We start from the raw sequence: 12,237 nt of genomic DNA on the forward strand, positions 1-12,237 counted from the left end.
CGTGGATCATGTTGCATACACAAAGCAAGGGGGCAAAGACCTGGTGGAAATGAATAAGGCTGTGTTGAATTATGGACACACTGCTTTGCTCAGATTGCGATGGTCCCTTCAGCTAGGCAGCAAGGACACATGACACGTGCTGGCTTTCTCCGACAATGGCACACAAGGCCCAGAACAAGGCAACGAGTCAACGAGTGAAGGTGCATGCTAGCATACACATACTGGCTACTTTGAAGAAAAGAGCATATCAGGCCTATGATAACTAAGGGTTAGCAGCACAGAACGACCCAAACACTCTTCTCTCAAATCAGCTGTGTTCATTATGTTCAAGAGTTTTCACTTGTGGAGTGAGATGTGAGACAAGGTTTTGACGGCTTCCCTGATATTTCCCAACCTTTCTCATTAACGGTAGTCTTAAGTCTCTCCCGACCACCCACAACTATAGCTAAATAAATGTTTATAAAACGTTTAATACTCAAACATCAAGAATGCCCGCTCCTCCCACTCCAGTATTACTTCACAGCCCAAGTTACCGGCGTTATCTCGACAGGCCTCCCTTTAGTAGTTATCCATTCGTTATAGTGACGCATTTATCGCATAAATCATGCGCTTCTGTGGGCCAATGCTGCACCTCACACACACCGATAAGCTGGGGGAGTGTTATGCCGGGAGTGGGTTTATTGGGAAGGCACATTATAACCACCTGCTTAAGACCATGGAGCTGACATTCTCTCACTCTTCCCTTCCCCATTAAACATTAAACGCATCGCAAGGCCAACATTCCAGACAGTTCACATCACATCACATGCCTGCGGGCGCTACATCGGCCCTCGGTCTGACCAAAGGTGCATTTACATTTCCATCTAGTTCGATTGGAAGAGGCTTTTATTCAGAACTGGGAGCAAAGTTCAACACAAGGCATACAGCTGATAAAGACTCCCATCCTTGGCACCATAGCCCTGTCCATTTACTCCCAGAAACGATCACTTCCAAGTCCTTGTGTTGTGTTGTGTTGTGTTGTGTGTGTGTGTGTGTGTGTGTGTGTGTATGTCTGTGTGTGTGTGTGTGTGTTGAACTGTGACACAAATGAGCTAGATGAAGCAGAGAGAGTCCCATCACGTGTGTGAGTGAGTGACACAAAATGAAAGAGTTCCAAACAGCAGATCAGATATGCCAGGCGATGTAAGGGGGCGTGAGCAAATAACGTGAGACATTTCCTGTATCACACGGGACTTGCCTAACTCAATCCAGGACTCATACCAACAAGAGCTGGCACTGACATCTTATAGCAACATAACACGGTGTTGACAGCACACACATCTGGATGATGAGGTTCACGCTGGCAGATGGAGCCGACTGCCCAGGACTGAAGGCTCTTGTGGAGTCTGTTGGTGAGATACTTCATGCATCCTTTCTAGAGGCCAGGTGTGCAGCCTATTCCCAATAACTTACGGTTTGATGACACATGAAGTCATGATGGTGATCGCCCACCCTGCACCTTTGCTTGTCAGACCATCCAGAAGGTGCTTTGACAAGCAAAGATGGACACCACCCTGGACTTGCAAAAAACATGGCAGGATTTCACTCCTGCAAATCCCTATCCAAGACATCCTAAACAGTCCAAACAGTCTAAACAGCCTGAGAAGGCTTGTAGAACCTGATAATGTAATAAATCCCGATAATGCAATAAATAAATGGCACTTGAGTCCATTGAAAATGTAATACAACCTGATAATGTAATAACTTCCCGATAATGTAATAAAGTGCATTTCCCAATAATGTAATACAATTTTACTGATAATGTAATAACGTATTGCATTAACGGGAGGTTATTACATTATCAGGTTAGCCTTCATTTCGCAGGTCCTGATAATGTAATAACTCCCCGATATTGTAATAAATTAACAGCATACCACCCGTAACTGGGGCTCAAGTGGTGATACTGTGTAGGCAACTAGCTGGAGAGCTCTAGCGCCACCAACAGGTCAAATTTGAACAGGCATGAATGTTTATTAACTTTTTACCTGTTCATCCATTTTTAACAAACAATGTATCACTGGAACCCTTGGGCCAAGCCGAATTCTATGTATATTTTATGTCTTTTTCAGCCATATTGGATTTTCTGCCATCTTTGATTTTATCAAAAACCTTTACAAGGCTTCTCTTGACACAAATGTTGTCTAATCTTTCCAAAATGTTGCCCAGATTATCTTTATGACACACGAATGCATTCAACATCTTGAAATTCAAAGGCTTTTAGCTGTGACGGCCTATAAAACTTGCCGTAGATGTCGCAAAACAGGAAGTAAGCCTATTTCTCAGCAACCCCTTCACATATCTTTCACAAATTTGGTATATAGACTCATGACATCATCCTGGGGACCTGTGACCACTAGGGGGCTACATATTCTGTCCAATCTTTATGCAACTTGGCATATGATCTTCAGGCCAAGCTGAGCAAATGTGTCGAACAGCTTTAAAAAAACAAACAAAAAAAACAAATCAAAACAGCTTGGCTGTGACATCCATCTAAATACGATGCCATGGCCGCAAAACAGGAAGTAAGGTCATTTCTCAGCTATCCTTTAACATATCATAATCAAGCATGGTACATAGATTCATGAGATCATCTGATACCACAAAAATGGTGACCTTTGACCTCCAATGGCACTGTATTTAAACTGTTTATTTAATTTAGCACACAACAAAAATAACTTATATCCAGAAAAGCCAGTAAAACTAGATGCACATTCTCTCCACAAATATCAAGCACGCTTTTGTTTCCATCGCCTACTCCATCCCCTACTGCAACTTTTATGTATGTAAATGAGTGTGTGCATGTGTGCGCTTGCTTTTGTGTATGAGTGCTTCTCTGTCTATGTGTGTGTGTGTGTGTGTGTGTGTGTGTGTGTGTGTCTGTCTGCTTGTCTGTTTGTGTGTGTTTTATGTGTCTCTATGTGTATATGTTCACTATGTTCTTTGCCGTCACTGTCACTCCAATATCAGATCACACACACACACGCAGGCACACACACACACACTCACACAAACACACATGCACGCGCGCTCGCGCACACACACACACACACACACACACACACACACGCAGGCACACACACGCACACACACACGCACAAATACACACACATAGGCACACACACACAGATACACCCACAGCAGGGGTGGAAATTAAAATTTGAAAATGTGACAATCTATCAGCCAATAGCAGATTTCTGGTGAAATTAACCAGCCACTCAATGTTAAAATATGACTTTGTGTCTGAAATCTACCAGCCACTGTCACATTTTACCAGCATTTGGCTGGTGGCTGGTGCTAATTTCCATCCCTGACCCACAGAGAGAGAGGAAGAAAGAGAGAACACACACAGAATACACACAGATAACACAGAACACACACACACACACACACACAGAGACACAGAGAGAGATAGAAAGAAAGAGAACACAAACAGAATACACACAGAAATGCACATACACACACATGCAAACACACATGGGCACACAGAAATGCACCCACGCACACACATACACACAGGCTATTGTACATCACACACACACACACTCACTTCTCAGCTCCGGTGGTCTCACACAGTGCTGCATCTCACAAAACATACTCAAAGATGTGTGAATGTGTGTGTGTGTGCGTGTGCACTGTGCATCTGTTTGTGTGTGTGTGAGGTATGTGTGTGTGTGCACTGTGCATCTGTGTGTGTGTGTGTGTGTGTGTGTGTGTGTGTAGTTCCCCATGGATGAAATTCCACAAAACTTGGCATACTCCCAGAGGATGTCAGGTTAATCGTACACTTGAAATTTGGTGCAGTTCATAACATCTCATCTGAAGAGAGGGGCAATTAAAGCAATATTACATTGCATTTTCAATTTTTACCATGGGGGTGCAAATCACAAATGACTGGTTATAAGTTAAGTTGATGCAGGCTCTTGACCAACATACCATAAACATTTTGTCATCCTCGGTGCCACGGTTCAGGTAGTTATGTATGCGCGGGGGTGGAGTGACCCCCGGGGACGAAACAAAATATTTCCGTAAAAGTCTACTGGGGCTAGTTGAATTTCCCCTTGGGGATCAATAAAGTATCTATCTATCTATCTATCTATCTACCAAGTTTCATGTGCCCCGGTGTTACGGTGTCCCGGGAATTGTTGACCAAAAAAAAAAAAAAAAAAAATTAACAACGACTATATTGCCGCTTCACTAGCTACGCTAGCGGCGGTCATAATAAACATGTTAAAGGGTTGCTGAGAAATTGGCTGACTTCCTGTTTCGTGATCTCCACGTCTTGTTTGATTGGCTGTCACGGCCAAACGCCCTTGAATTTCAAGATGTTGAATGCATTTGTGTGTCATGGTCTGAAGATCATCTGAATGATGTTTCGAGAAGATTACAAAATTTTGTGACAACAGAAACCTTTTAAAGGTTATGGATCAAATCAAAGATGGCAGAAAATCCAATATGGCTCAAGGGTTCCAGTGATACATTGTTTGTTAAAAATGAATGGACAGGTCAAAAGTTAAAGGTATACTATGCAGGATTGCCGATTTCATCGCCGGTTTCGCTTTCACTTTTAGTTTTCGCTCGTTTTATGCTTGCATATTTCTCTGCAGAGCTTCCCCTACAGCTTTAGCGTGTATATTTGACAAAACTCCTCAATCGGTCAGTCTGCCGTGCCTTTTCATGAGACTTTACATGACACTTCCTGGAGTAGAGCATGGGTGTGTGCCCGAAGTCTCCTGAAGTTGCAAGTGTGGTTCTACCGCTACAGACCACCAGGGCGGCCGAGAAAAACACAGGTCGACTGGTATTGACTCATTTAATCATATATAACAGTATGGAACGAATTGATTAATTGAAAAATGTTGCATAGTTTACCTTTAATGAACATTCATGCATGTCCAACTCAGACCTGTTGGCGGCGCTAGAGCTCTTGAGCTTGCGTTGCTTACACAGTATCACCACTTGAATCCGAGAAATGGGTGGTCTGCTGCTAAATTATTACAATATTGGGGGATTATTACATTATCAGGACCTGCGAAATGAAGGCTAACCTGATAATGTAATAACCTCCCGCTAATGCAATACGTTATTACATTATTGGTAAAAAGTGTATTACATTATTGGGAAATGCACTTTATTACATTATCGGGAAGTTATTACATTATCAGGTTGTATTGCATTTTCAATGGACTCAAGTGCCATTTGTTTATTACATTATCGGGGTTATTACATTATCAGGGATTTATTACATTATCAGGTTCTACAAGGCTGAATAAAATAAACCTGCAGAGATGCATGAAGTGCCTTTGCCAAGGCCTCTTTTTTTTCCTATAGATTCAGACATGCCTCAGAGTGAGTTTTTACTCCAAGGACACAGTCTACTGAAAGCATTATGCCACATGAATACCTTCCCGTCAACAACAAGCCCAGAGGAGGAACAGACCATTATAATAAAACTGCTATTCATGTATAACAAACTTCTGTTTTTTTTTTTTTTTTTAAGTGTCAGCATGATGAAAGAGCACTCTAATTCATTTTACAGTATGCGTACAGTGTTCACATCGCCTTGCTGTCGCGCTGCTTTTACTAGATGTTATGTTTAACACATTTGCCTGTTTAGCCTCCAGCCAAAGCTGAATGAATCAGTATACATGTAGTTCTTTGGGGTAGGAGTTATTATCTAAGCCTGTAAAAAAAGTACAACAAACATGGGTGCTGTTTGACAAGACTACTCTGCTTTCAGACACTGAAAATGAGGCACACAAACAAACATATACACACGCACACACACACAAAAAAAACTTGCACAAACAAACTCCTACACACTCAGACACAGACATACACACACACACACACACACACACACACACACACACACACACATTGACGTATGCTCTGTGGGGTGGGCAAAGAGGCGCCTCTTTAAAAGAGGAATGACTGTTGAGACACTTCAGTGTGGTTAGCTGCTGCTGCTGCTGCTGCGTAGCACGGAGTGCCCTGCACCCCACGACGCCCCCCCCCCCCCCCCCCCCCAACCCCAACCCCAACCCCAACCGCCACAATTAGATCAAACAAGAGATGCACAGCAAACCTGTCACAAATATACCCACGCTGCCTCAAGACCTCGACAAAGCAGCAAAGAAAACCATACATGGCTGTGACAAGAATGCCCGGAGCTGTGAATTTCCATTCATACACAGTTGTACACAGTGCAATAATACTTTAACATGTGTCATAAATGTTTGCCATGATTATGCAATATATCATGATTCATGGGCAACTCATCATGGGTTCAGTGTATGTATCATAACAGATATGCATCAAGGATAGTCACTTACCATTTAAGCACACTGTTCATTACATAAAAGTGCATTTCCAAGACACTGCTCAAACTAGAGTTTACAATATGGTTCAACTCAATGGGCTACAATTTCTCAGAAACAACACCAAAGCACTTCTGAGACTGCAGCACAATGAGGAGTCTGGAGGGGTGGTTAATCTTTAAAGGGTCACATGACTCTCGGTGTGTGCGGCAGAGCAGACGAAGGGGGCAGGCATGGGGTTACACGTGGAATTTCCCTAGTCTCCCCATCCCCTGTGACATCACAGCGCCGAGGACCCAGCCACCTCCGCGGCGGTGGAGGTGCCGGCTGCGCCGAGATACCGGAGGAGCAGAAACTCAGGTGACAAAGCCCCGAGTGTTGAAACCGACACAAAGAGAAGGAGGAACTGCACACTGCAGTTCCCCCCTCAAGGCCATGTTAAAGAGAAATGGCCGGCCGCGAGAGAAAAAAAACCCATGAAATTCTCAGTAGAATGGAGGAAGTAACTCTTTATGTGGACATGACCGTAGTTCCGTTACCTCGGAGGATACTTCGTGTTTCTGTCAAAGTGATCAAATCATCAAATGAGATAAAGTCATTTATGAACCAACTGAAATGGAAAGGTTCCAGAATTTAGCACACACCGTAAGCAAGTAGATTATTTTGTAGTGTCCTTTAAGATAACACCAATCTTTTTGTGGAGTCCTGTTTAACAAGACACAGTTCCTGCTTTCATAGTTCACTTAAGGCTAAAGGCATACTGGTATGTACACATCCCATATGAATACATGAGCAGCACCACCTAGTGGTCGTATACTGACCCTATAGAAAGACTAGTTATCCTCCAGTTAACATCTACATGCAAAGCTCAAAGCTCAGCTCTCTGTCTCAGCGCAGAGTCGTGAAGGCAGATTTATACTTGAAGATTAGAAGCGAGCTCAGGTTCAGGGGTACGGGTCTCCGTCTAGCAGCCACACAGAGGCTGTTAATACAGACCTTGAGGAGTGCAGACCAATCGATAACCACACCATTAGCTCAGACATTAGGGTGGCTAAACAGAGGCCGAGATTCGCTGAAGAGAGCACTCATCACCAACACGAGGAGTTTGGTTTTGCTCTGTTATTTATTTATTTTTGTTGTTGTTGAGTGGTGGTCACACACACTCCACGGCTACTGAGTTCTCGAAAGCCACACAGTGTCACACTGATGGTGTCGTCATGGTCACACTCTGAGTGGCAGGGATTCCACTGGCTGTCCTCGCAGTGGGGCTTGTCCTGGGAGGAAGGGCCCAGAGGAACCACCATTTTGACATCTGTATTATCTTAACCCCTGCAACGCCCTCCATGAAAGATGCCCAGCAACCTCAGATGGCCTTTGGGCCTTTGTGCCTTTGTCAACTCTCTCCAGCAACAAAGTTCAAAAGGCAGAACAGGGTCAATGAACATCAACACACACACACACACACACACACACGCACACAGATAGAGAGAAAGGGAGTTAGAGTGACAGAGAGAGAGTCAGAGAGAGAGTCAGAGAGCGAGGGATGGTGTGAGAAAAATGAACGAAAGAGACAGGAATGGTGATGGAAAGAGAGGAGGACTACATTTTTTTCCAAGGAGAGAGAGGGAGAAAAAAAAGCCTTCCCGTTGCAACAGCTCACAGAAGAGCCATGCCACGGAGGCGTATTTAGAAGCTCTTCTGGAGGATAATTGGTTTCAGAAGACAGAAATTTCCATCTATCTGCGGGCCTCTGGGAGACTGGGTGGGTTGAGGCAGGAGGGGGTCTGGGGCAGAGCCAGTTGATTTCCTCCCTCTGTGGATGGGCAGAGCAGAGCAACACCGAAACAAAACAAAAAAAAACTCCCACAGCAAGGGACCACAAGTATTCCCAAGCCTGCCCCTCCCAGACAACGGAGACGACTCACAGACTAATGGCATTTTTCAGCTAGCGCATCCCAAATGGCCAGCATCCTAGTCCCCCCCCCCCCAACCTACCTCACCCCCAAAAATGTAAACATCTGGTAAACATTTAGATAGCCAGCAGATGGGGTCGAGCACACATCACGTAATTTGAGATCACAGTTCTTGCTCAAGACATTAGCACTACTATACACAGTGGAGTCCGCGAGCCAGAAAGAGACACTTTGGTCAACACAGTCATATGATTGAGAGTGGTGACCAAATAACAAAAGCTGTTTTCAGTGACTGTCGCTAACCACAGAGGAAAAGGCACTGGTCAGAGTCATACAAAAGCATGATGGACAAGCAACACACACACACACACACACACACACACACACACACACACACACACACACACACACACACACACACACACATACACACATACACACATACACACATACACACACACACAAGGAAAATGTGTGTGAAGTATTATGACATTCATCATGTTACATCACTGCGCAGAAGCTACTTCAGACACTAACATGTCTGGTACAGACACTTCGAGCTTAAAAGTTGAAAACCTCATTAACTCTTGGCTCTTATACACAAAGGAAACCAGCTGGGTAGCAGCTTGTTAACACTGGAGCACAAATGCACATTTTACAGTCCTGCCATACCAGGCGAATAGACTCACCACTCACACAATCTCTGTGTGTGTGTGTGTGTGTGTGTGTGTGTGTGTGTGTGTGTGTGTGTGTGTGTGTGTGTGTGTGTGTGTGTGAGTGTGTAGACAGAGATAGAGGGGGGGAGGAGAGAGAGAGAGAGAGAGACAGAGACAGAGAGAGAGAGAAACAGAGACAGAGAGGAGGAGGAGGAGGAGGAGGAGGAGGAGGAACAACGAGCCACCAGAGTCACATGCCAACCATCATCACGGCAGCAAGACACCCAGTTCCATGGAAGAGCTAGCCTTGTACTAGTGAATTGGTTCAGTTCCTGCAAGCTCATAGTCACATTTCCCAGTGACTAGCTAGGCTACATCATCGTTGTCCTCATCATTGCTGTTAATGAACAACAAATAACGCGGGTCTTGGTTGATCTTGAATGAACAGAGCCTGAGTGCTGAAGGAAAATATGTCTCTACCAATTATGGATGTAGGCTAACTCAGAAACTGTAATATTGGGATGTAACGTAGAAATAGTATTTAAGACTTGAAGACTAGAAGTCAGTGGTAAACTTAGATGTTTTAAAAAGTTGGACGACTGACACAGCAGCTACAGTTTTTACGTAGTTCTGACCCTTCACGGACAGGATAGGACTTTCTGAAGCTTTCTATTAAAAAAATAAAATAAGTAAAAGCCTTACCAGTTTTGCCTTGACGTGCACTTGTAAGCCTTGAGTTTCATATGGTATAAAATACCCAATATCTTGATGTAGGCTAATTCACCACTGGATACAGAACAACTACTGATGCTTTTTGATGCTGTTCCTGGACATTTCATTATCATCCTTCAGAAGTATCCAACGCGTCTTGCTCCCGACGCATGTGTTAAAAACACATACTCCCAAAACTTCAGACTAGACTCTTCCACAGAACACGCCAGCTGACTGTAGCCGCTGGCTTCACTACTTTCTCGTGCCTGACAAGGTTACACTGTTTTCAGTAAATGCCGAAGTGTGGGGAATTCCTAGCAGTCACATTTTCCCTTGAAACGATTGGCCAGCTCCCGCTTACTCACTTAGGGAGTAGTGGTATGCTTCACAAAGTGGAAAAAACAGGATTCAAAAACACAAACATTCGCACAAGGTTGGGGGTGAACAATCGATTGCCTGGTCCGCGAGATGTTAAGAAGGCACATGTCATTAAAAAAATAAACATGAAACTCCAGTTTTTATGTAGGCCTAGTCAATAACGTTTCGAGTTGTTTAGCCTCTCTCAACCCATTACACAGCTCTGTTAGAGTATGCTATTAAAAGCTGTGCCGTTTGGATTATGAGATGAACATAGCCTAACATAACATAGACCCACGATGACGCCCATGATTTTATTTCTAGGCGACCAGAGAGCAAAGGCTAGGGCTACGCCGTTACACACTTGCGCAAAAATTGAGACGGTCCCTAACTTTATCAACATTTTCTTCCCCGCCCATCCGTCAACGGAGGCGTGGGCTTTTGGTATATTGCCTATTTGGGGAATACTCCTAAACTAGCCTATGAAAATAATTAAATAAGATTGAACAAAAAAAAATCAAGCTGTCATGTCAACGTTAAACGGGAAAAGACCACATGACATGCCCTACACTTTGCCGCATGCTGTTGATTATTAGCCTACCCTACGTAGTCTAAACGTGCCATATGGACTAGGTGGTTTATTTCTAGGTAAGGAAGCCTACTGAACGCATGTTTCATACAGTAGCGTACAGGAACACTTCAATAATTCATTAATGGTCAATTTCGGGTAAGTGGGAAAACAATTCCTTCCCATACCGGGAGTCGAACCCGGGCCGCCTGGGTGAAAACCAGGAATCCTAACCGCTAGACCATATGGGAGCTGGCAAATTAGAGTGACGAATGCAATATAATTGTAGTAGCCTACTAAATACTGACATCGTGTTCATTAACATTCAAGAAACTTGGCAGCCTACTGCCACTTGATATTGGGATATATTCACAATATAGCCTATTTTAACGCGACGCGATTATTTGCCGTAGGCCAAATAGCTGTTGGTCTTGGAACTTGAAATATGGTAAATAGACCTAGCCAATGCAAATTAATGAAACAAAGATGTTGTGCCATTTAGTTTATATTCCGTCCAAATTAAGATCATAATGGGATTTTTTTTCTACAGCTGCGCCGCTATCATTCAAATTGAAATGGCGAACACACTGGCCCATACTTCAATAAATTGGGCAACGCGCCATCGACGATCTAGGCTAGGCCTACTTGGCCCGAGCCTGACCCCTTACTACACAGACGCTGTCAATTTGCAACTTTGTAATTCATTCTATACCAAATAGGCTGATTTCAATGTGATTCTTTAGCGCGCCCTTGCGATAGAAATTGTCATTGCAGGAAACTAAACTTTTTTTTTACATTCCACTTGTGACAGAAAACCCAGTTTACAGTTGGACAGAAACAGTTGCACTATTTCCACGTTTTTCAGCGCGTTCTATTGATTTACCCTGTTCTTAATTTCTTAAAAACACCAAAAAGAACATGACCAAGATCATGCACATTTGGCCGATTTTTCATCAAAGGACGGAATATACCATTTATTTGAAGGAAATACAGTAATGGGCCTTTTGTACATAGACCTACTAGATGAGAGGGAAAATATGTCAGGCCCAACTCCATAGGTGGGACATTTATTATATAGCCGAACAGCCATCTAATTGGGGATCTTTAGTCAGGCTGCTAAGGGCTGACTTCCAATACATCACACCAATCCTCTTTTTGCACTACAGTGACAGCCGCTGGCCTCAAATGCGTCTGAGTAGTCGACTCTGTTGCAAGTGTCATTTACTGCTATACCCTGCCTGGTGTAACACACCTCTGATAAGCATCATACCTTTCAATCACTTTGTTAATCCTCTCCGTCCCTTCTAACAGTGTAGTGTTCACTTAGATTACTTGCCTGTTCACAAATCATGTTGTTAAGAGTATACATGCACTCTTGGTCTCTACCAGTTGAAAAGGTATGTCCACTCCACAGTCAGGAACTTGATTTTAAAAAAAAATCCAAATATGGCGTCTAGTGGCAAACCTGAGTGGCAAATCTTTGGCAGGGTACATGCTAAAACCTCCTAATATTGGAGCCCTGCAGGGTTTAATATGAAGCAAGGCTGTATTACACAGGTAACTTCAGGTGTGACTAACTACTGCTCACTGCTAGCAGGTGTGATAAACTAACTACTGATCTTGGCATATGTGGTTCAAAACATACATTATATTTCAATCGAGAACAAAACAAAATA

At 43.5% G+C, this 12,237-nt stretch overlaps 1 protein-coding gene and 1 non-coding gene across 2 annotated transcripts in view; both read right to left on the bottom strand.

Moving 5' to 3' along the window:
• The window catches only part of elf1 (E74-like ETS transcription factor 1), a 52,183-nt gene extending 42,163 nt beyond the window's left edge, over window positions 1-10,020 (bottom strand). The window contains exon 1 of the mRNA XM_062524184.1: window positions 9,628-10,020. The gene's annotated coding sequence lies outside the window, so the exon portion shown is untranslated. The remainder of the gene's footprint in view (window positions 1-9,627) is intronic.
• A 720-nt stretch (window positions 10,021-10,740) lies between these two features.
• On the bottom strand, window positions 10,741-10,812 carry trnae-uuc (transfer RNA glutamic acid (anticodon UUC)). Its single transcript has one exon. It is a non-coding gene; the product is annotated as a tRNA-Glu (tRNA).
• Between the last annotated feature and the right edge of the window lie 1,425 nt (window positions 10,813-12,237).

The sequence above is a fragment of the Sardina pilchardus genome, chromosome 21 (assembly GCF_963854185.1).
Source record: "Sardina pilchardus chromosome 21, fSarPil1.1, whole genome shotgun sequence".
Taxonomy (NCBI): Eukaryota; Metazoa; Chordata; class Actinopteri; order Clupeiformes; family Clupeidae; genus Sardina; species Sardina pilchardus.